This window comes from Mustela lutreola, chromosome 7, assembly GCF_030435805.1.
Source record: "Mustela lutreola isolate mMusLut2 chromosome 7, mMusLut2.pri, whole genome shotgun sequence".
Classification (NCBI taxonomy): Eukaryota; Metazoa; Chordata; class Mammalia; order Carnivora; family Mustelidae; genus Mustela; species Mustela lutreola.
In genome coordinates, this window is record NC_081296.1 from 66,679,393 (window position 1) to 66,703,677 (window position 24,285).

A 24,285-nucleotide genomic window follows, 5' to 3' on the forward strand; every position below is an offset into this window, starting at 1 on the left:
ACAGGCCTCCAGTGGCAACACATGGTCATTAATCCAAGCCCTTCCTTTCCCGGTAGGGGATGAATTTGTCCCTCCCTTCCTGGCCCTGCAGTAGAGCTGTTGACAAGTGTAGGCAGGTGGAGACAGGCCCACACAGCCATTAGGAAGGTCTTCGGAAAGTTTCCTATACACACTCAGCACAAGGGAAAGCCTGGAGAAGAACTTAAAAGTCTAGAATTCGTCCGGAGAGAGGAATTTTTACCACAGACTGGGACCCTCAATGTTGTTTCTGGAAGCTTTTATCCTTTGGGAAAACCTGGGAAGCATTTGTTTATGAATATTTTCGGACTTCCCTGCTGCACGGCCTTTCTGAGCACATCTCCAGTGATTTCTTTAAACCGTGCAGTGGGACACTCCTGATGTAAGCAATCCTTCCAGCTGAACCTGACTTGACCCCAAATGAGGCACATTACCTTTGGGGCTGTTATCTCCATTTTCAAGAACAAAAGAATCAAGTGACAAACTTCTGTTAAATTGTAAGACCACTGTCTTGGCAGATTCTCAAGGCTGCCACTCCCAGGGAGCCAAGACTCAAAGGCAGAAAGGTCCCCCAGTGACAGCACACGCTGCTTCTGACTGAATTACAGAGACATCACACACTCAGGGCTGCAGCCAGAGTGGGTCTGTGTGGGCAGCCAAGGGAACAATCCAGGCCTGTGAGGAGGGAAAGCTGAGTTCCAGTCATGACTCTGCTTCTCATTTCCTCTGTGGCTTTGCTGAGTCACTTAATCTCTCAGAGCTGCAGTTTTCACACTTGTAGAGGGGGGAGGGGGCTGAAGGGGGGAGGAGGTTAGTGATTCTAGAATCCCTTTCAGTTCCATGATTCACCGTATTCTAAGTAATGCTGGCCAGAGCACAGAACCTCTTCAGATGTTCATTCATTCCACCACATTTCCAGGAGCGTTTACTATGTGCCAAGCCCCATGCTGGCTTTCCTGCCCTGGGGAGCTCAGAGCCTGCTGGAACTAGCAGAGATGTGACTCGGCTGGGATAAAGGAGGGCACAGGGCATAGCCACTGGCCCAGGAACTTCTGGGCATCTGCCCACCCGTCCCTACAATGGGCGGTCAAGCTTGGCAGGGGGTCTCCCAATGGCTGGCAGGTCCCCCTGCCCCTTGCACCACCTGTGAAAGAAATGGATCTCAGTGGGCAGGTATTCTCACCCAATCAGGAAGTCACACCACAGGATGGAGCAGAGGAGGTCTCTGCGTATGGGGGCCATCCGTTTCCAGAAGCTCAGGAAGACAAGAAGAATAAAAGAATCAGCAATTAGTAATCATCAGGCTCAGGAACTGAAAATAAATAGGAAAAAAAAAATAACAAAGAGGTGCCTGGGTGGCTCAGTCGGTTAAGTTGCTGCCTTCACCTCAGGCATGATCATGATCTCAGGGTCCCAGGATCAAGCCCTGCATCAGGTTCCCTGCTCAGCGGAGAATCTGCCTCTCCTTCTCCCTCTGCCGTTCCCTCTGCTCTTGGGCACGATCGTGTATACTCTCTCTCTCTCTCTCTCTCAAATAAATAAATACAATCTTTAAAAAAAAATAGCAAAGATGCTGTTTGGAGCATCAGCTGGTTTTTGGCCCTCGGCACCCATTCCCCTTTCCTTCAATAACAGCACCCTAGTTTTCTTCCCCACCTCATGGGTGAGAACAAGAGCACTGTGCCCAAGGGGACCCCCCACACATACACGTGACCTGAGCCTGCCAGCCACTCCCCTTGCTCTTGGAGTAGATGCTGGGGTACCCTCGGTGATACACGTGGTAGGGCACCAGCTGCGACCAATCCTGATGCCAGGAGCGCTGGCTTCTGCCCTGGCCTTGATTCTCCAGGCTTCTCATCAGGACTAGGACTCGATTACCTGACAGTCACCAAAACTCTCCTTTCCTGCTTGGGATGGAGCTGGAGTGGGTTCCGTGGCTGGGAGTTGGGGGACCTGACTTAACGAAATTTTTGTGCTTAATGCCATGAGGTCCAGTATTGTGCAGTTCAGTCGAAGTGTCTGTGTGTGCAGCTTGGGACCTTAGCTCATGAGGCGATGGGGTGGGGGGTGGGAGGTCATGGTTTTAGAAGGTGAACCCGCCACCCTTTGGTGGGTGGCTAAGGACGAGTGACAAAAAAACACAGTCATGGAAGTAGAGACAAAGATTAATGTTTATTGAGCTTTCAGGATGAGCAGTCCCTATGCCAGGAGCTTTGTTCATTTAATTCCCACAGCCCTAGGAGGGAGGTGAAAGCATCCCCATTTTGTGGATGAGGAAATTGAGTTCAGCTGGTTAAATCACAGGCCAAAGGTCACTCAGCTGATGACCAACAGCTGGGATTTGAACTCAGGATTGTGGAAACTCAGAATCTGGTACCAGATACCAGATATTTAACCAGATACCACATTGCTTCACTCTGGGAGATTTATGAAAGTGTTCTCAAAAATAATGTGAGCAACCTAGTGCCACCTTGGATGTAAGGGCCTAGGGCTGGGAAGGATGGGCAAGGAGAACAGCAGTCTCCACCAGCCGTCAGCCACAGCGGGCCCTGGCAGCTGGGCCCCTGGCTCATTAGGGCTGGGGTCTGCAGTGGGGGAGCCAGACACGAGTTTTGGGAGAGCCTGCCCAGGTTGACAGTCAACACCACGGACAAGATGGTGTTTCAGCGAGTGTGGTGAGAAAGGAGCAGGGGGCCAAAACTGGGGGACTCAGGGGCCCCCCTGTTGGACACTGGGAGGAGAAAAGGAGCTAGGGAAGGATACAGCAAGGCTCAGAAACCAGGAGTGTGTTTTGGAAGGCCAGGTTCCCCCTGGTGTATTCAGGGGAGCTGGCCTGCAGGCACTCAGAGGGGCTCAAGCTGCCGACCCGCACATCCCCCTGGCTCCAAACAATCCGGCTGAGTGGCTGGCTTCTGGCCCCTGCCCACCCAGGAAGCTGGCGTTGCTGCCCAGCACCCACCGTGTGCTGTCCTCCCGGTGCCCTTCATGCCGACACCAGCTGAGACCCTGAAAGGGGCATTCAGCCCAGCTGTGGCCGGGGCCAGCCAGTTCTGTGGTGTGGGGGAGAGCGTGGGGGTTGCAGAGGGGTAGGGGGGTGTCTGGCTTCTTCAGGCTGGGGGAGGCTTCCACTGAGCCTGGCAGGCAGCCCTTCCTTTCCCTCCCCCTCAGTAAAGGAAGGCAGGGAAAAACGTGTTTTTATAAATAGCTCCAGCCCCAGCTGATTTGTAAATTCAGTGGGTTTTTTGTGTCAATGACATCACCCTCCTCCCCATAGCAACCCCCGACGATATCAAAATTGCCAAGCAACGTTGGAGCAGCTCAGCGCCCCAAACGAGCAGGTCGTTGCCTGAGGATTTAATGGAGAAATCCCAAAGTGAGCCTGGGTGCGTGGGGGAGGAGGGGCACGCTGCGGCTGGAAAGGAGGCCGGAGCTCGCTCCCGCTCCCAGTACAGCCTGCCAGGCAGCCCCGGGCCAGCTGGCTCTCTCGGGCCAAGGCCACACTCCCTTTGACAGCCCTGCTGTCGACAGCAGCTGGGGGAGTGCACCGGCCTTGATGTGCCAGGACCTGGGAGCAGCCATCCAGGTGACTAAGCCGGCCCACCGGCACTGAGTCACCTGCTGGCCTGGGATTTCTTCCTTCCCTTTTGCGTCTGATTGTTCTGGGAGCTGAAAACTCGGAGCTGCACCTGGGTCCCACCCCTTCTAGTTCTCCTCTCTCTCCTTGGGGCTCGGAGGAAGATGGGACCTATCAGCAATCCGCTGCCACCCTGTAAGGATATGGAAGATGCAGTGGGGGGCCGAGGTTCCGGGAGAGAGATGCCAGCCGGTCAAGTGCAATAGCAGATATGGTGATTGGGCTGCCGTGTCCTCTGGAGGTGTCAGGAGAGAAGGGGAGACTGGTCTGTGCTAACTGGAGTCCTCCCGGGCTGGCTTTGAACTCACCTCCCACAGGACACCGCTGTACACGAGTGGCTTGTAGGGTCAGAGTGGCATTTGAAGAGCAAGGCTGGATTGGCTAGGCTGCCCTGGGCAGGTAGGTGGCTCTGTGCTGGGTGTGGCCCCATGTGTGTGTGGGAGTGTGCATGCCCCCCCACACCCTCAGCTGAGGACAGAGGGCTGGGGACGGCGCGGGGGGGGGGGGGGGTGCTTGGCAGCACTTTGTCCTAACTGATGCTGGGCCCACCCAGGCCCTGATGTGGGTGCTGTGGAAAAGGACGACAAGGCACCCAGCCTAAACGGGATGAAGCTCCAGCTCAGACAGGCCCAGGCCCTCTCTGAGCCCCCAAGACAGAGACCCGGGAGGATTTCCAAGTAGGGAATGGTCCAGAGGGGCAGCCCAAGGATGGAAGCCAACCTGCCAGAGGGCCAGACTGAGCCTTGGCCACCCCCTCTTCTGACAGCCTCCACACAAGGAATTCCGTCATTCGCCCGTGTAGTGCCAGCCAGCACCTAAGTGTGTCCTCTGGCCAGCCCACAGGGACACATTCCCTGCACAGGGGCAGGCCGGGACATGGCTTCCCCGCACTCAGGACCCGGCTGGGGACACCGCTTGGCCCCTGGAGCCCCCCAGTCCCCACAGAGCATGCTCCAGTGTGTCAGGCAGAGGGGCGTGGGCCACCTCCCGCCGCATCCCCCCACCCCCAAGGCCGCCCCCGTGGAGCTGGCAGCCTCACGGGCACACCGGTGAGTAAGCCATCAGGGGGAGGAAGGCTGTGTGCCCGCAGAGGCAGGACGACACTAACCAGGAGCCTTCAGGAGAAGCGGCTCAGCGAGCAAAGCACCGAGGTTTCCTTCTTTTCCTTTTTCTCCTCTCCTGCCTGAAGGGAGTGCCTCTTCCTGGGCTAGAGACAAGCACCAGCCCGCAGTGAGGAGCTTGAGGCCCAGCAGCCCCCCAGCAGTGGCCACGGTAAGGTTCCTGCGGCCGCGGTGTGTTCGGGCTCCACAGGCAGGGCTGGGGGGACCCAAGTGTCCGGGCTGCTCAGCGCCCGGGACAGGGCCAGAGGTTGCGGGTTTCTAGGACAAGGAGCCCCCACACCCCACCCAACCTGCTGCCGCCTTTCCTGGTTCATTTGGAAACAGCCCCTTTTAAGCTGGCGTCTGGCTTCCCGGGTGGAGGAAGAAAGGCTTGTTTCTGCTATTCCTGCCTTTACCTCCCCCTCCTGCCCTGCAGAGCTCGTGTGGGGCCCCCCGGGATGCCCCTCAGGGAGGCCCTTCTCACCCCACCACCTCTGGGATACTCCGCTCAACTAGTCATCCCACAAATATTTATGGAGCTTTGCTGGGACCCAGCTCCCAGTCACGCCCTGATGCAGAGTTTGACCTGGCAGAGGTTCCGACTCTGAAACTTGGCATCAGGTCAGGTTCAAGGGGGGCTGCCTGGCTGAGCACCAGCCCTTCTCACAGGCCTCAGGCTCCCCAGCTCGGCTGCAGGGTTAATGACCTGGTTGGCTCCACGGGGTCAAACCCACTGAATTTGGGGCTTAAAGTGCTGGGGCCTCACCGAGAAGCCAGACAAATCCAGGGTACACAGTTTGTTCTTTCCCTGGTGTCCCACAGCAAGGTTGGAGGGTCCTGCTTGAGGGTTTTCCCTAAGCTGGTTCTGGTGGGAACAGGGCTCCAGGATGGACTCAGCGCCACAGAAGCTCATCGAGTTAGGAATAAGGCCTTCGGGCCAAGCAAGGGGTCTCCTCTGCAGCTTAGGAGTGGCAAACCTGGGAACCCTATGGACAGGCGTGCCTAGCCCAGAGGGTTTTGGCACCAGGAGCAAGCTCTGGAAACACCCAACTGGGGTGAAGTGCTTTGCATTGCACACCCGAGAATGGGCACAAGGTGGGAGTGTGGGGACTGCACAGACCTTCTAGTCCCCCAAAGACAGACTGATTGCCTGTGAGCTGAGCTCTCTGGGATGTACCAGGCACAGGGAAGGTGCAGACGGGCCTGAGGGCTCTAGACACAGCAAAGCCCACTCAGCACAATTCCCAAGGATGACCAGGAATGCCCTCGGTCCTGGAGGAGCACATGGGACTGTGGTCCAGATAGAATCCTAAGTGTCTCCCGTGCAATTGATCCCTACACCTGGCTGCAGTATGAGGAAAATGACCCAGCTGTGGGGGTATTTGCCTCCTTGCAAAAGGTGATGCCAAGCCTCGGGCACATATGCAGAGCTGAGCAGCCGCTGGTCACCAGCTAGGGGCAGAGTGGCAGAGACTACGGAGGGCAGACACAGAGCAGACCAGCTGCCTGGGCGAGGAGAAAGCAGAAGATAGAGGCCAGGGCACAGGGGACAGGAGGGGCAGGAGGAACAGGAGGAGAAAAGGTTGCCTGGGTTTTTAAGAGGGCTCAGGGAGGGTTCTGGATGGCTGGCTTTCTTACACCTGCCCACCTCTGTGGGAGGCAGCCTGGGCAGGAAAGAGCTAGAGACACTGAGAGACTGTGCCTCTTACCCAAACAGTCCCCCAGATGCTGCTTCTGGATTTTTTTTTTTTTTGAGATTTTATTTATTTGAGAGAGAGTGGGAGAGAGAGAGCATGAGGAGGGGGAAGGACAGAGGGAGAGGGAGACCCAGAAGCAGACTCCCACTGAGCAGGAGGCAGACACGATTAACGGAAGGCAGACGGTTAACCAACTGAGCCACCCAGGCGCCCCCAGAGATGCTTCTAACACACAGCGTCCTGGGTGCACTGTCCGGTGGCCTGAGCAGGGCCCTTCCCATAGGAGACCCTCCACATCGCCAGAGGGAAGGCCCAGGATTCAGGACTGCCTTAGGCAGTAGGAAGGTTGCTGGCAAACCTTATAAACAGGCATAGCCTACAGGTTAGAATGGAGCATGGAAGGAGGAGCTGCTTTGGAGGCAGAAAGAACTCCACTTCCTGAAGCCAAGTTGGCCCTGTTGCCCCGGGAGAGCACACTGACTGGAAGCAGCTGTCCCCTTCTGAGCTCTGCTTGAGGGCCCCCTCAGGGCTAAGGTGAGACAGCAGGAGATGTGAGATAAGGGGGAACTCGACTAGTCTGTTCTTGGCAAGACGTAGGGTCAAGGCAGCACGTGGAGATGGCAGTTGGCACCTGGTCCTGGCTCCCTGGCTTGCAGGGAGGGAATAGGGCTTGCCTGACTCCTAAGTACAACGCCCAGGTGGCGGGGACAGGTGGTGGGGGAAAGTGCTGATACATGAAGGACCCAGCCCTTCCCCTGGGGAGCTAACAGCTCTTAACAGAGGAGTGGAAAGGGAAGCTGAACCTGGAGCCGAGCCCACCAGAAACCAGATGAGCTACCAAGCGTTGATCAGCCAGCCACGGGGTGGTGGCGTTCTTCCTCCCACCCTGAGCCCCAGACTCCTGGCTGAAGCTGTCCTCCGTGACCCATCCAGTCTAGCGAATTCATAAATTTAGACCACCCCTGGGAGATGGCTCTTAACACAGAACTTAAAAAAGATGGACAAAAACAGATTCGTTGGGAATGCAAGGCAAAGAAAGAAGTGGTGTGAACAGCAGTGGGCAGAGGATGCGGGCTCAGGGAGACAGGCAAATGCAAGAAGAGGGAGAAGGCGGGGAAGCCACGCAGCACCGGCTCCAGCTTTTCCTGGAGAGCAGATCGCCTGCCGCTGAGTTTCTCTAAGGAATGACTTGAGTCTGTTCAGAGTTGCCTTCTCCGGCGGGGGTCTAGTTTCAGGTCTTAAGGACTTAGAACAGGCCAGAGACAAGGAAGGAATCAAGAGGCTGGAATTTTATCACAGAGTGGCCCTGATTCATTGAGGAACTATATACTCATGAGCCCCACCTGAAGCACAAACCTGGAGGGGCTGCATGCGGGGGGCCAGACCGAAGACCACAGGGGGCTTCTCAATCACTCCGGCAGATGACTTCGAAATGCCCAGGAACCATAAGGTTCAGACTCAAGAGACTTTATGCTTTTTTTTGCCAAAGTTATCTGTTCTTTGGATTTGGAAAAGGGAATCCCAGATTCTCTTCACCTGAAAGAACCAGAACAAAGTACGAACCAGAACATGACATACTTTTGTATGCAGGGGGAGCAATTAGCATGCAAAAAATGGGTTCTGGTTCCCCTGTAACTGCATGGGGCCACATCAGCCCCAGCAAAGGGATACCCATGCTGGCCGGCATTTTCTATAAAACCTCATTGTAACACATCAGCCAGTGCAGAGAACCAGGTCTTCATAGAAGGAATACAATGACATTTTTTGCACACCTGTGGGTTGTTTGTTTGTTTTTTTTAAGATTTTATTTATTTGAAAGAGAGAGAGCGCGCAGAGGGAGAGGGAGAGTGAGAGGGTGAGCAGACTCCCCGCTGAGCGGGGAGCCCGATGCAGGACTCGATCCCAGGACCCTGGGATCATGACTTGAGTGAAAGGCAGGCGCTTAACCAACTGAGCCACCCAGGCGTCCCCACCTGTGGGTTTTCTGTGGCAACCTTCCCTCCTTGAAGTGCTGCCTCAGTCAGCAAATGCTGGCGTCTTTCTGCTTGGCTCTGATTTGCCCAAGTCTCAGAGCACTCCAGCCCCCGGGGGCTGCTGGCTGAGCAGGTGGAGGCAGATCTGGGTTCTCGTGCAGAGTCAGGCTGATTAGGACGTGGAGAGAGGGACCTCCAGGTGCTCAGGGAAGCAGGTCCGGAAACCTCAGGTCAGCTAGTGAGTTGTTCTGGTCTTCCATCCCAGCACCCAGGACCAGTCCAGCCTGCTCCACCCCTCGCCCCCTGGGGGCAAATAGCAACCACCCAGTCACCTTTACTCAAGGTAAGTTAAGTTGCTGCCTGCTGCCTGCTGGCCTGCCCCCCTCCTGATGGCTGTAGGAGCAGCTGCAGTGTTAAAACTGGGAGGACTGGTTCTCTGCTTCAGCTTCCTGGCCTGGAGCCTCCAGCCTCCATTTTCTTTCTTTTACCTTCAAATGAGGAATTGCACAGGAAGGCACAGAGGGGAGTGGGAGCAGGGGACCATTTATTCCATGGCCTCACGGGCAGCCAGAGCCCAGTCTGGGGTCAGGGAGGTGGGTACAAAGGAGGAAAGGACTGCCCTGGAAAGTAGCTCACTGCCTTGGAGGGTCATAGCACCTTCAAGCCAAAAGGATTCCCTAAGCATGTTTAATCAAGCCCCTTAATTTTATAAAGGGAAGCAGAGGCCCAGAGAAGGAAATTGGGTCCAGAGATCACACAGCTAGCTGGAGGCAGAGCCTTGGTTTCAGGTCTTGGGGGTCCCCACCTCCCAGTCCTATACCCCCTTACTACCCAGGCTGCCTTTCTGTCAGCAGCGGCATCCAAGGTGCCCCCCAAAGCAGGGGCAGGAAAAAAGCTGCAGTGTAACCTGATGGCTTGAGGAGACAGCGCGGCCCAATACACTAAGAGGCCAGACAGGTCCTGATGCTTGTCTGTGCCTCCTGCCCCAATAGGGGCCCAGCCCTGCCACACCTGCCCCCTGCCGCCCTCCCCCTGGCACCTTGTTAGCGTGCAGCCCCAGCTCAGCCCCAGTTCATTCCTCAATGGCCCCCAAGGAGAGGCTTTGTCCCACCCCAACCCACCCCAGCCCCCTTCCCAGATTCTCTCTGATAAACGGACCCAGCTCATTCGTAAATGGATTGATTTATGTTCTCCTTGTCCCACAAAGCATTTTACCTTTTAGCCGTAAGGCTGGCGGTGTCTTAAGCCAAAGAAGAAAGCAATGATGAAGGTATCTAGGAATGAAAGAGATTCTGGGGCAGAATTCAGATGCGGCCCACAGGAGACCCTTTATTTCCGGTGGTCTTTTCACCAGTATATACTGTGACCCCAGGCAGGAAATTAAATGTCCAACGGCCATCACCAGAGGTTAAATCCCAGAAGCAGGAGGCCTGTCATCTGTCAAAGGTCACCCTGTCACCAAGCCCAAGCTGGACTAGAAAACTTTTATTTTCTGTTATGGTGGGTCTTGCTGGAAGACAGTATGTCTGGGATCCAGATCCATGGGGTCCCATACCCTGGGGAGGGATGAAGCCAGGCCCAGAGGCAAGAAGGCAAGGCCAGGAGTTAGCCTGCATGCAGAGCTCCCGTGGAGGAGAGGAGAGTCAGACAGGAGGAGCTGGCCTCACACAGTTCCTCATCCTGATGAAGGCCATCATCCCAGCCACTAGTGAGGACGGCAGTGCACACCAGGACCCCTCTCATGTCCATGTTCATATCAAGTTCCCTTAGGCACCATCCCTGGGGTAGTCAAAGCATGAGCCAGAGAATAAGGCAGGAAAGCCCCCACAAAGGGATGGCAGTAGCTTCCTGGGCCCTCCAGGCCCCTCTAAACATGAGCCCACCCATGAGTTAGACAGGTCATGCCTTCTAACACTGACCCAGGGCTGATGCAGAAGGCAGAATTCTGGGAGCACTACAGCCCAGAATGTGTGAACTTGGCACATCCAGAGCTAAGGTGTTGACCCCCAGAGGGTTGCAGATGGGGCTTAGGCAACCAATAGCACGTGTTCTCAGATTCTTCCCTTCCCTGGGGCTCTGGCCTTACCCTCACTTGGTCAGACACAGCCTTCTGCTCTCCCCCAACTCACCTGTCCTCAGGCCCTGGGACCCAGGGCCTGGGTGCCAGACATGGGCCTGACCCAACCTTAGACCAGGGACAACTGCGAGAGGCTCAGAAGAGAGAGGGAAGGACAATGAAGGGTTTCCATCCAAGCAGCTTCCAGCTGTTAGTTCTGCCAGCAAAGATGCCAGCCAGAGAGTGAAACTACCGGCAACAGACATCTGGATGGAGCTTTGGAGCCCATTAAGAGCAAGGGCACAAAGCAATCACAGTGAGAAGATATTAAATGAATTCATCATGTTTCTAAAACGAGTGCCCTTGGCAGGTAGGTGGCCCTTTCTGTTTCCAGCACCCCGCCCCGGGTAGCCCCTACCCCCTGAAGCTGGGAAGGGTGTGTCACAGCAGCTGGCTCTGTCCCTGCTTCAGCCCTGTGAGGTGGGTGGACAGTGGCCCCCACATTTGAGAGCTCATCCACATCCCTGGGCTGCTTAGGGCTATCAGGCCAGCTCAGCCCCCAGGGGCAGTTTGCATCTGGGGAGGACAGGCCTCTGTGGTCCCAGGGGCACAGGAAATCTAGTACAGATGCGGAACTTGAGGAAAAGGCAGATGAGATGCCTGGAGGCTTCTGGGTATGGCTCACCTCCGCTGAGGTTCAGCACGGCATAAGGACACATCTGTCCAGCCGCTGGGCAGGTGAGTCCCAGAAGCTTTTCCCAAACACCTAACTGGGTCCAGGTGGGGCTGCCACCCGGGACTAGTGTTCTCTCTCTGGGATCTGTGGTAGATAGACCATGAGTTGACATAGCCGTGAGTTTCCCCTGGAAGAACCCAGAGCTTCTGCTCCTGAAGCCCCCACACTGGGCTCTTACTGCTTCCCTGTAGCAGCTGTGTGTGCACACAGCCTAGGGGAGGGGAGTTTCTGCCTGGGTCGCTTTAGCAGCTGTGAGGGCTGGAGGTCAAGAATCTCTCACCCTGTCTGGGAGTGCAGGTCCTCGGGACTCTGGTACCCCAAGGCTCTAGCCTCGCCATTCTATCTCCTTTCCAAGAGAGAAGGACACCATCTCCCCTGTTATGCACATCAAGAAACTGAGACTGAGATATGCTGGAAGCCTAGAGAGGCACAGGGCTCCAATCCTGCAATATCCCTGGGTCTCTCCAGCCACACTGCCCACCTCTCTCCCGCCTAAGAGCCCCAAGGGCTTGGCAGTGTCGGCTCCCTCCATTCATACTCCCAGACCCTCAGAGGTCTGCACCTGCCTCTCGGCCCCATCAGCAGAAACAGACAGGTGATCCCATCAGGTGAGAGGCACTGGCCCAGGCTGCCCCACGAGCAGGAAGGGACAGGTATCAGGCACCCCGGAGGAGAGGGAGAGGAAGGGGTCTTTCCCCAAGTGTGCCTCTCTCTTGGGGCTGAGGGCTACAGGCTGAGTGAGTGGCTACCCCTCCTGGGACCCAGACTCCAGGAGCTCCTCCAGCCGGGTAGCAAGTGGGTGCACCAGTGCCCACTGGCCTAGCGGTGTGCATGCGGGCCTGAGAGCGCCCAGCCTGGTCTAGGTCTGTGAAGGCCAGATGGCTTGCTGCAGGGACTTCGTGACTGGCAAAATCTTGCGCCTGGCTCCTAGCAGGGAGCTCAGGGACAGGGTGGAAGAAACGGAGGCCTCCCTGCCCCACATACCCACTTGTCATGCAGGGGCCCTCAGGCCCTTGTCAGAAATGGGGGAGCAATATTCCCCAGAAACAGTCTATGTCACGTGACCCACCCTTCCTGGGTGGTGGTCAGAGTTGACACAAGGAGGCCAACGTTCTCCCCCACTCTTGCCAACTGTTTCCTGACCTGACCCCACATGGTCAAGTCATATCCGACAGTCCTTGGAACCAGGGACCTCTGAAGAGCCCGGATCAGAGCACAAGCTGAGGGCAGATACAGCGGGGCTGAAATTCTGGCTTCACCTTTCAGTGACTACAAGGCCTTGAACTACTTCCTTACCCACTCAGAGCCTGTTTCCTCACCTGCAAAGTGAGAATATAATAGTATAGGGTTTCTGTGCCAGGGCTGTTGTGAAGACTTGAGAGAGACATGCGTAAATACTCACTGGCAGGCATTACTAGTTCGGTTACTAGAGGAGGGCAGAGTCACCCGGAGGAAGGAGCCCTGGAAGGAGTAAGTGAGCCTGTCAGCAGTTCTTGATCCCCAAGGAAGATTCTCAAGGCATGGAGCAGAAAGGTACAGGGAAAGGATAATGTGTTTTTGTTTCTAAACCACAGCAGATGTGTATCTTTCCTCTTTGGCCCTAATCTGGGCTCTCAGCCCTGGCTGGAGGTGCTCGGATATTCCAACAGGTCCCAACAGCCAAAGGCTGAGAGAGAGCTAGCTGGGCGTACCGTACCCGCCCTGTTCCTCTGCCTTCTCAGACGGTACTGCTGGCCAGTGCCCCAGAGCTGGAGAGGCTCCAGTGGTGTCCCCCACGGCGAAATGTCAGTTGTCAGGGTTCCTGCACAGAACTCCTGTCCCCTCTGCAGAATGGCAGTGCATGGACAAGTAGGAGGCCTCTTCAAATAAGGCTGTACCTGGTCCCTGTCCTCATGCTCAGCACTGCCACCTGGGAACAGGGCCAGAGGGAGGCATAGGGCTGCTGGAGGAGACGCTGTCCCCCAGACTGTTCCTGCCACTGCCTGGGCAAGGCTGAGTTGGTGCGTAGGTCAGAAGAGGATGGGGTGCAGGGGGTGGGGGAGGGAATTCACATGCCACACTTAATCACTGAGAACCCAATCTTCACATGCCAGTTGTCCCATTTTGCACAAGGTCATCCAACACAGGGCAGCAGACCCACCTGTAGATGGAATTAGACACGCAGAGACTTGGGGTTGGGATCAGCCCAAGAGGTCCCTTAGTCTTGCCTAGTATCCAGTATGAAAACCTTTTCTCTAGCGTATCTGACTGATAGTTATCTGGGTTCTTGAACACCTCTAGTGATAGGAGATTCATTACCTCCCAGGCCAGTTGTATTTGAGAATCTCTGCCTCTCTTGAGGCCCCAAACCTACCTCTGCTCCCAAAGGACCCCACGGTTTCCTAGAGTCACTCCTACAGGGTGAGGATGAGACTTGTCTAGTAGTCTTTCTGGGACACCCAAGCCTAGATTCAAATCAAATTAAATACCAGTTCAATTCTGATAATATTCTAATGATCAGACACTTTTTCGTAGTTCAACAGGTCAAGAGTACTGCTTGGAGAGCCGGTGTTGGTATATAAGTTGTTTGTATTTTTTTAAGTTATTTGTATTAAAAGAAAATAATTCATGTGTGCATTTGTGAGTCAGTAAAAAATAATTTAGGGTGTTCAATCTAGGCTCAACAACGTCATGCTGTTTTGTTCCCCGTTCATCTAAAATCCTCAGCAACCAGTTTCCCAAGCCCTCGCACCCAGCACAACCTGCTCCTGGTAGCCAGCACTGAGCCAGCATTCCTACACGGCTAGGTACCTGCTCTGTGGGGAAAGTCACCCTTGTACCTGCTGCCCCCTCCCCACATGTTCCCCTGAGCCTAGGGTCAGCAGGCAGCTTCCTGAGGGGCCACAGGAGGTCAGGGTTTGGTTCACAGGATCAGGTCCTGTCAGAGGAAAGTGAAGGAATCCTCTTGGGAAAGATGTAAATAGGAGAAAACTGTCTCAAGGTCAGGTCCAGACAGACCAAGACGTCAGGTTTAAGGAGGCAGAGGGCAAGGAAAGGAGCAGAGACTAAATGTAAGTATGAGTGTCTGGAGGCAGGCAGGGGACCTGCGCTGAGCTGCCCAGCTTCCACACCACTAACCTAGGGCTCACCAGGGACAGCATCTCCACCGCCATACTTTCCCCGGGGTGGGGGGCTGTGGTGTAGCCACACAGGGTACAGGAGTTCTGGGCTGGCGACTTCCCCCTAGCCTTCTTAGCTGGGTTTGGCAGGAGCCTAGAGCAGATCATTCATAAGCAATAGTGCCCATATGCAAATGCTTTATCTAGAAATTGCATTGATCTAAAGAATCAGTGAATAAAGACAAGACTTGGCAATGGTGAACTCAATAATGAAAGTTTGAGGCCACCAACAAGGGCGAAAATCTCAGCACTGTCCTCAGTCCCCACTGTGACATTGGTAGTCAACCAGCCACTGCCTAGGGGCAGCCACTCAAGGGCTAGATATACTGGAATTTCCATGCCAGAATCCTCTCAGTACCAAGTGGGATACAGCCCTCCCCGGGGGGCCAAGTCTAGGACAGCAAGGGTCTGCTCACTTGTTTAGGAAAAGGACAGACAGGTGGCCCTTCCTGTCCCCCACAGCATCTTTACCCTCTAATTCAAAAGAAGCAGGGTAAAATGCAGCCAGGAGTGACCCACTGAATGACCTTCCTGCTCCCAGGTCAGGTCATTCCAGGGGACAAACAGGGGATGCCAGCTCTGTCACCAGGCCCATTCCCTGAGACTGCAGGGCACGCGGAGGCTTTCTTTTTTCCAGAGGTCCCCTTGGTGGGGAGGTGGAAGGGTGGAAATTCTGGGGCAGAGGATAACAGATCATAGCCAGGTCTGACAAGGCAGTCTGAACCTCTGTAAATCCTGGCTTTCCTGCCCGCGCATGGGAACTCCTCAAAACTGTCTCAGGGTCAGGTCCAGACAGACCAAGACGTCAGGTTTAAGGCCTCGGGCTGAGACTCCCCAGCGTATGTAGGTGGGTGCCCTCGCCCCGCTGCACCTCTGGAATCCAGGAGGAGTCTGCGGCCTCCAGATGTGCATCTGCAATGCAAATTAATGAGTTAATTACAGCGGGAGGAGCTCAGCAGATAATCCAGGTCAGGCCCCTGCGCGGCCATTCAAGGGCCACGGGGCCACCAGCAGGTCGCAGCGGGCCCGACCCGGATCAGGGTCCCATGGCAAAGGGCCGGTCAGAACTGGAGCCGAGAGATTAGAGGAAAAGGGTCGAGCAAGAGGGTGGGGGTGGGGAGCGCCCCTCCGGCGAGGAGGCTCCTGGCCGCGGCCCCTGCACCCCTCGGCGACTTTTCCCGGGCTTTGTGTGCGCCCTGTCCTACCTGAGGCCACACCCTGAAATCAAACTCGTGGCCAGGTGAAGCCGGCGCTGCACAAACAAGTCAGCACGGCCTCTCTCCGCCGTTGCCGGCGCCGAGGTCCCTCCCGCGGAGGGCGGGCCCGGCTCCCGCCGCCTCCCCGAGCTCTCCAGGGACTTCCCGCTGGGCAGGTGGGTGCTCCCGCCACCCCGGGAGACCGACGACCCTCTCTCCCCGGGCGGGGCCCTGGACGCGGCGACAGCTCTCCCGCCCGCGCGGGCCCCTTTCCCTGGGTTTTCATTCCCCAAAGTTCAGGGCTGGCCGGCGCCCGGTGCACCCAGGAGCGGCCGTGGGGAGGGCGCGGGGCGGAGGGGCCCTGAGCGCGGAGACCGGGACCGACCTCCGCGTGTGCGCGGGCGCTTCCGGCCCGGCTGCCGGGACTGCCGGGGCGCGGGGCTGGGGGATTCGCTTCCCAGAGGGCGCCCCACTGGAGCCTGCGAGGTGGGGCTGGTGGCCGCGCTAAGTCCGAGCGCGGTGAAGACAGGGGCCCCAAAGCCCTGCTGCGCCCACGGCCCCTCCTCCCCGTGCGCGACGCGGGGAGCCCGCCACCTCCCCTCGTACCTGAGATGGTGGCTCTGTCGGGAGGCAGGCCTGGGGCGGTTCCGAATGCTCTGGATTCCGGCCAGTCGCAAAATCCAGGGAGACACCTACTACATTTGTCACAATGCGTTTCTCATCTGTTTCCACCCAGGCCTCGGAGGACTGGCCAGGGAAGGTCCTCAGTCTTCCCTCTCCTCGGTGCCTGAGAGCTCTGCCAACGAAAGGGTGAGGAGTCGGGAGGAAGAGGAGGCGAGGAAGGCGGCCAGGAGGTGAGTGAGGAGGCTTCAGCCCTGGTAAGGTGTCTGGGAGCCTTCTCAGACCTCCTTGAGGAACAAGGCTGGACGGGGCAGTGGGCAGGCAGGTGGCCCTCCTGGGATGTTCTTGGTAGCCTAAGGCAGGGGCAGTGGTCCCTTCCAGGTGCCGTTTCTCCATCCTTAGTGGATGGGCATTATAACTTCCACCAGCCCAGCCCACAGCAGATGCCCTGCCTGCCCCTGGCCCAGCCTCTGCTGGCCTCAGGTGTGATGCCTGTCTGGGGCGAGATGGTGTCACCAAGCCTGATGCCCTGAATTCTTGCTTGGGAAAGATGCTCCCAAACAGGAAGGGTCTGTGCAGAGCCTGCCAGGGGGCAGCCCCAGGCAGAGGTGCTGCTCTGCACATCCTGCCTCCTAGCTCATTCCCCACATCTCCAACCTGCTAAAATGGATCTAGCTTTTCCCACACCTGCAGATGATGAGCAGCTGACCCCCATCTGGGATATAGATGCTGCTAGGAACACCAAGGGCTAAGACCTGAAGAGCTCTCGGGGTGTGGGCTGTGTTTTCTATGTCATGTCCTTTTCTGGTGTGTTTTAGGCTCCCCTGGTCTCTTTTTCTAGGCAGGGGAAAAGAGGGGGATCAAGCCTATGTCTGTGCTTGGCTCTTTTGGAACGGTTGCAGCATATACCATAATACATAGGACAGTAGCTGAGAACACATCTGGAATTGGAAAGAGCTGGGTTCAAATTCTGACTTTGCCTTCTATTCCTCAAGCAAGTTGTTTTACGTCTATTCAAACTTGAATGTCCTCACCTATAAAACATGGAAATCAAGCCTGCCTCAGAGGATAGTTGTGATATGTCCCAGTGATTAAATAATAAATGTTGGGCAGCCCTGGCTGTGAGCCCCCTCTCCAGCCTCTAATTATTACTTAGGAAAGGTTGAACTACCCAAGCCCTGAATTCTGGAGAATTCTGAGAATGGTCTGGCTCTGTGGCGGGAGACTCTGGGGTGTAAGAGCAAAGCCATGGGAATAAAGTCAAGTAAGGGGGTCTGTGGAGGGCAGGTAGTGAGGCGGCCTGGAGAAGGGGCCATTTCTGGAAGAGGATCCAGCTGTGGAGGCTGAGACAGCACATGTCACCTGTACTCACATGTCCGTGGGAGACCCGGACACACCTGTACATGTCACCTGTGCTCACACGTCTGTGGGAGGCCCAGACACACCATTGCCACAGGGCTGCCTTGGGCATAGGGAGCCTCTGGCTTGAGGCTTCTAGTCCTAGCTCTGCCCTCAGAGGCTGTGTGACCTGGGGAAGGTTGTTTGACTTCTCTGGGTACCAAGCATATGAGAGAAGCTTAGATACACTGGGTTTGAATACAAGCTCCACACTTACCATTTCAGACAGCCTTTCTCTCCGAGCCTTGGTTTCTTCACCTGTAAAGCAGAGCTCATAATATCGAGCTTGTAGGGTTATGGCCCTTAAATGCACTCTAAGAAGCCCTTAGCGCAGCATCTGACATATGCCACACACTTTACACCCGTATGTGTGTGTATATTCCCTTTCTGGTCTCCTCTGTCCTCTCCACAGCCACCTGTCATCTTTACGATGCTCCCAGTAAAGCAGGTTTGACCCGTCTCACAATAGTGTGAGCAGAAAGAGGGGAACAAAATGGAGATATCGAAAATAAGAGCTGTGAAATGTAATCTTTTAGTGTGGTTAGGGGCCCTAAGCCTATGACTGGGGACTCGAGGGGCTCTTTCTGGCGAGGCTCTAAGGACTCTGTGATGAGGACTCTGGCCTCTGCATGTGGAGGCTGCTAAAAATTGGGGAAAGGGAAGAGGTGCTTGGCCTACAACCCTCCTGGGAAGGCCATTCTTTACTTTTGCCATAGAGATAGTACTGTGCAGGGAGGGAGAGCCCACTGCTGTGGGTTCTAAGTGCAGTGAACAGGGGTCAGAGGGGCTGCTCTGGCCCGGGCCACTGCTGGACCACAGCACAGCACTGGTAGGCTGGAGTGGGCCTGAGGCAGGCCTGAGTCAATATTGACCTTCCTGGCTGGCCAGCCTGGCTCTTTGGCCTCTCATTCAGCTGGAGTGTTGACACAAGAGATTGAATGAGCTTTATTATCATATTCTTTTCAACAAAGCCCCATTATCTCTCCCCTGGGGATTTGCTGAGACCTGTAGTGTGGGAATGGTGACAAAGGCAGGGAACTGAGGCATTTTGGCTTATGAGCATAATGTCCTGTGCCCTGCACACTCAGCTTTTCTCTGGGCCTGTCCAGGGTGACAAAGAAACCTCAAGGTCTTGCTGAGCATCCTGGGGACCCCGCATACTTCAGCACAGAGGCCCTGTGCAGATCTTATGAGGCCCGCAAGCCATCGCAGTGAGGGGCACAGCCTGGGTCTAGGACCCAACCACCCTGCAGGTGACCATTGAGCAGAAAAGCACATGAAATTCTCTTCAGGTCCTGCCCCCTGGTGAGACTTCGGTGGCCAGGAAAGGAGTCTCCTGACTCATGTCATGTGAAGAGGGGTAGACCTGGCAGGCTCAGATCCCCGCTAGAGGCTGAGGGAGGACAGAGATCAGCTCCATATAAAGGATGAGCAGCAAGAGGACAGAGGGACAGAGGTCAGGGGCCTTCGGGGAGCATGGGGGAGCTCCCCATCACTGAACACATTCTAGCAGGCCACAAGAACAGGCCACAGGCACGTCCCTGACAGGAATGCCACTGAGTGACTGAAAGTTGACCAGGGACAGAGGAGAGGCTAGACCCCATGAGCAAGTCCCCAAGCACGTGCACTCTTCTGGCAGGTGGTGGGGTCTAGCATCATCTATTTGGAAAAGCAAGCCAAACTGCATGAGCCCCAGGACTTTGTTGTATCCACCACATTCCCTAGGACCCGGAGCAGAGTTGATATACAATAAATGAATTTATTGAATTAATAAATGAATAGCATACTTTTACATTTAAACAAACTCCAGAAAGTAACATTTGAGAAAAATATTCCCAGCCAATAAAAACACCTCAGTGAAAGGCTGGTATTCTCGGCCAGGGTCCAGTGAGGCCCATCATTCTTCACAGAAGTGGATGTGGGATGACAGTTCCCACGTGGGTCACAAAGAGGTCGGGCAACCCAGCCACAAATCACTGAGAAGGGCCCAGCTCTGGAGGTGACATGGTCCTTTTTAGGCCATTCTGTGCCTGGATGGTGGCAGTAGTGGAGGTACCTTTCTAAGTGCTCTAGAACTTGGGCTTGGGGTAGGGGTGGTGCCTGCCTGGGTGGCTCGGTCAGTTAGGTGTCTGACTACTGTTCTCAGCTCAGGTCTTGATCTCAGGGTTGTAAGTTCAAGCCCCGCATCAGGCTCCATGCTGGGCATAGAGCCTACTTTTAGAGAAAAGGAAGGAGGGAGGGAGGGAGGAAGGATGGATGGATGGATGGATGGGTGGATGGAAGGGAGGGAAGCAGGGGGCTGGCCTCTATCTCAGCATCTTGCTTCTAGAATAGTGACTTCCCAAAGCATCATGAATAGGTCTGAGAACGAGACAGGGGCTGGTGATGGCGGGTGGCAGCTGCCTGCAGCAGCATTCACATCAGTCAGACAGACACAGGTCTTCCTCTTCTTTGCTGCTTTACTTGGGCAATGCCTTGATCTCTGTGAACATGGGTTTCCTTGTCTGTGTAATGGGCACAATAACAGCCCTGCCTTATAGGCTGGTGGGGAGCAGAGCCTGTTTGTGATATGATCAGCCCAGAGCCTGGTACTTACACCAAGCACTTCCTGAGTGATGACTGACTGAGTGGGTATTTACTACAAATACCTCAAATTGCCCCTTGAGCAAGAACAGATACTGTTTCTCTCCTCATTTACCTGGAGAAGCTGGCAGAGGGAAATGGTCCATTACCTGGCCACCACTGGAAATGCTACAGCCTAGAAAGGAAGAGAGTAAGCTGAGGTTGCAAGCAGGAACTCAGGAGCCCCACACTCTGGGGCCACCCCAAGCCAGCATTCAGTAGTGACAAGCAGCCACCAAGCCTCCTTCAGAGGCAGCCCATGTGTCCTTCCACTCTGGCTTCATAGCACTTGGAATGGAGCCCGTGATGCCTCCTTCCCAGTCACCCAGTATGGAGGGGAATCCCACCGACCTCATTCCTCAGAATTTACCAAGATCTCAGGACTAACACAACCAACTGAATCCTGCCCCCCCCCCGCCACCCCCAGATTAACTGCAAACTCCTCTAGACTCACATTCTGGAAGCCACTCCCCAGCCTGCAGCCCCTTCTTGTGGATCCCTTCAGTGGGCTACAAGTCTTCCTTTAAAAGGGATTTGATATGGGGCAATAGCCAAACCCCACTCCAAGCTGGGCGTGGAAGGTAAGGTAGGTGACTCAGTGGGCCACCAGCACTGCTGGGGAAACAGCTTGATGGCTTTGGCATGCCAAGCCTGGGCAAGTGGCTGTCTCCTCCCCCAGAGGAGCAGTTTGAGAGGGTGACCCACCCACAGTAAGCTCTTTTGCTTATTCCCGATGTGGTCTCTAGATCAGCCTCACCACAGCACCCAGACCTCTTGGAGTCATGGAACAGTGGCATCAACCACAAAGCCCTGCCCCCCACTCCTTGAGCCAAGCCTGCAGGTTGCCTGGCGTTCAGCTGAAGACCGCCCCCCCCCCCATCCCTAGGGGCCGTGGATCCGTGCTGGAGAGAATATACCCCTCCTGCTTCTGCAGCTTTTCTGATATATGCAAGGCCCTCATGTCACAGCCATCCACGTGAGCTCTCTGGAACATTCTACCCACCCCTTGCAGGGTAAAACCAAAACCTGATGCCAAACAAAGTAAGGGTCAGCCGACAAGTCAGGACAGCCCCAATCTCCTCTGGCCTCTGACTCACAGAGAAGCCCAGGGAAAAGGCCTAGCAATCTTGATTGAAGGAGCTGGCCCTGCTGCCCTCCCCCTTCTCTATGATTCTGTGCAGGCAGCTCAGCCCCACGGATGTTCATGGAGACCCCCAGGAAAGAGAGGAACAACAGCCCAACTCCCTCAGAACGAGCATGGTGGACAGAGCAGGGGCTTTAGAACCAAATATAGGTTCAGACCCCCAACTCAGTCCTTTCCAGACTCTGTCCCCTTGGGCAAGTTATTTAGGCTCTCTGAGCCTCATCTAGAATCGTGGGTAATAATAGGAATTCCTACCCTCCAGGGTTGGCAGGAAAATGAAATGAATTGATCCTTGGAAAGAGCCGAGCACATTTCCTCTGCGGCTCCTGCTTCTCTGACATGACAGCCGTGCCCCTCAGGGACGCCCGGTTTGTGGCTTTCCGAACTCTCTCCCCAGTTCCAACCTCGGGAGCTGGGTGTGGCAGGATTTCCTCCAGAAAGTGTCTGCCAGGAACTGCCAGGCTCCCCATCTGCCAGTCTCTGGCTGGAGGAAGCAACCTCAGTAGGAACTGTGCCTGGGGAGATTCCTTCCCAAACTGGTCTGGGCAGGGCTCCTCCCCCTCCGGGTGCTGGGCATCCCCACTCTGGTCCAGTTTGGGGCCAGCTGGAAGTTCAAAGCATTCCCCAATCACAAGGATGCATCCCAGCATGGGCACCTCTCTCCCCTTTGTTGGGATGAGGAATCTGGCAGGAGGGTCTGGGGCAGCAGAGGGCACCCTGAGCCTGAGCTGGTGCCTTGTTTCTGGCTGTTTCTACTGCGGAGTGTCTGCGGAGTGTTGGAGTGTCGGGTCCAGGTGATTTCTATCAGGTTAGGCAGAAGAAAAGGCAGGGCTGGCTCTCAGCGGGATCATCTTCCTTCCTCCCTCCCTCCTCCTCCCCCCTCAGGGTGTCTTCTTTGAGGAAAGCTTGTCTACTAGGTGAATTGAATGTGCATGCAAGGAGGTGGAGATACTGGGACTGCAACTTGAATGGCTGGCACGGGCTGGTTTAGTACTACGGCCCAATGGCGGAAGCAGCAACCACCCTCCCTCGGCCCCTGGGCCCTCAGCCTTGGGTCAGTAGGTGGGAAACTGGGCTGGAAAATGGAGCCCTAGAAACAGAAAACCCATGCCTCTGTCTTGGGGGGTGGGGGGTGATATGCTCCAAGTACTCAGGGCCTGTTTTATGGTGAGATGTAGGATGTCTGCGTCTCAGGGGTTTCACACTCAATGACTTGGCAGCGTTGGACCCCTGAGTGGGTGAGTGTGTCTCCTAGAAACCCAGACCTCATGATCACTCTTTATTCTAAAATGTTCTGTTTTCTTTAGAAAGAAATTCTAGAGGGGCGCCCGGGTATCTCAGTCAAGGTTAAGCGTCCAATTCTTTCAGCTCAGGTCATGATCTCAGGGTCCTGAGATGGAGCCCCATATTGGGCTCAGCGCTTAGCAAAGAGTCTGCTTGTCCCTCTCCCTCTGCTCCTCTCCCACCTTTTGCCCCCGAAACAAATAAATAAAATCTGGAAGGAAGGGAGGGAGGGAAGAAGGGAGGAAGGAAGAATGGAAGGTAGAAAGATCCTAGGAAGAGTCCCCTCCTCCTAACATTTGCCATCAAGAATTTTATTTTGGGCAAAGAAAACCTTGGCAGTTTAATTTATCCCTGGGACCCGTGGGTGTGGAGGTTTTGGCCCCAGCATGTGAGGGGTTACAGGATGGCCCACCAAACTTAGGCCCTCACATAGTCATCCACACTGGACCTGGGGCAGGCGATGGCCAGACTGGGTTTCCTCCTCTTCCATCCCCCCATCACTGCCTCCAGCTTATTATTTTACCGTTCACATTTAGATCTGATTAATTTGGGGGTATGACATGAATTCATTTTTCAGGATTCTTTTTTTTTTTCCATATGGATATCTAATTGTTTCAGCTACATTTTTTGAAAAGATCATCTATTCCCTACCATATTGCAGTGTCACCTTTGTCATAAATCAAGTGACCTTTTATGGCTGGATCTATTTCTAGATTCTCTCTTCTTACCATTGGGCGATTTGTCAGTCTTTGTGCCAGTTCCACACTATATCAATTATTGTACTGTTACCATAAATCTTGATATTTAGTAGTGTAATCCTTCAACCTTGTTCTTCAAGACGGTGTCTACTATTTCTGATTCTTTATGTTTCTCTGTACATTTTGGAGCAGAGTCAGCTTGTTAATTTCTTTTTTTTTTAGAGTTTTTTTTTTTTAAGATTTTCTTTATTTGAGAGAGAGCAAGGGAGCAAGAGAAAAAACACAAGCAGGGAGAAAGGCAGAGGGAGAGAGAGAAGCAGGCTCCCCACTAAGCAGGCAGCTCAATGTGGGGCTTGGTCCCAGAACCCCGGGATCATGACCTGAGCCAAAGGCAGATGCTTAGCCGACTGAGCCACCCAGGCTCCCCGTTTGTCAATTTCTACCAAAAGAACTATGCTGGGATTTTGATTGAGATTGAAACAAATCTGTAGGTTAATTTGGAAATAATTGATATCTTTATATCATCGAGTCTTCCAATCTATGAATGTTCTTTAATTTCTTTAATAATGTTTTCTGCTTCTCAATGTAGGGAACTGGTACATCTTTGACTAGGTTTATTCCTAGGATTTGACATTTTTAATGTAAAATGGGAAATGGTGTCTGAGGGGTTGTCTCCCTAGTAACACTTTTGACAGCAAATGAGAAGGGTTTTTTCTCTCTTGCGGCCATTTCTTCGACTTTCAGACACCAACTGGCTATTCAACAATTCCGTTCAATTCTGGCAGTACTTGGAGTAAGCACAGACCCCAAGGTCTCAGTCTCACAAGCCGTCCTCCGCCTCAGATATCAGTTGTAAGTCTCAGGACTCCCGTACTTCTGACCAGCTGGGTACGAGTTGAGGGTTCCCATGAGCCCCTTCTCAGGTTCTATAATTTGCTAGAATGGCTCAC

General features: G+C 54.8%; 1 protein-coding gene across 4 annotated transcripts in view; it reads left to right on the forward strand.

Moving 5' to 3' along the window:
* The first annotated feature begins 3,362 nt into the window (after positions 1 to 3,362).
* The window catches only part of PAK6 (p21 (RAC1) activated kinase 6), a 36,241-nt gene continuing 15,318 nt past the window's right edge, over positions 3,363 to 24,285 (forward strand). Inside the window, exons 1-3 of one of the 4 annotated variants that reach the window (XM_059181143.1) lie at positions 3,363 to 4,051; positions 4,842 to 4,924; positions 16,305 to 16,422. The gene's annotated coding sequence lies outside the window, so the exon portion shown is untranslated. Of the gene's footprint in view, positions 4,052 to 4,489; positions 4,702 to 4,728; positions 4,925 to 15,643; positions 15,745 to 16,304; positions 16,423 to 24,285 lie in introns of those variants that run through there. The other 3 variants (XM_059181145.1, XM_059181144.1, XM_059181146.1) reach the window with 3 other exon arrangements.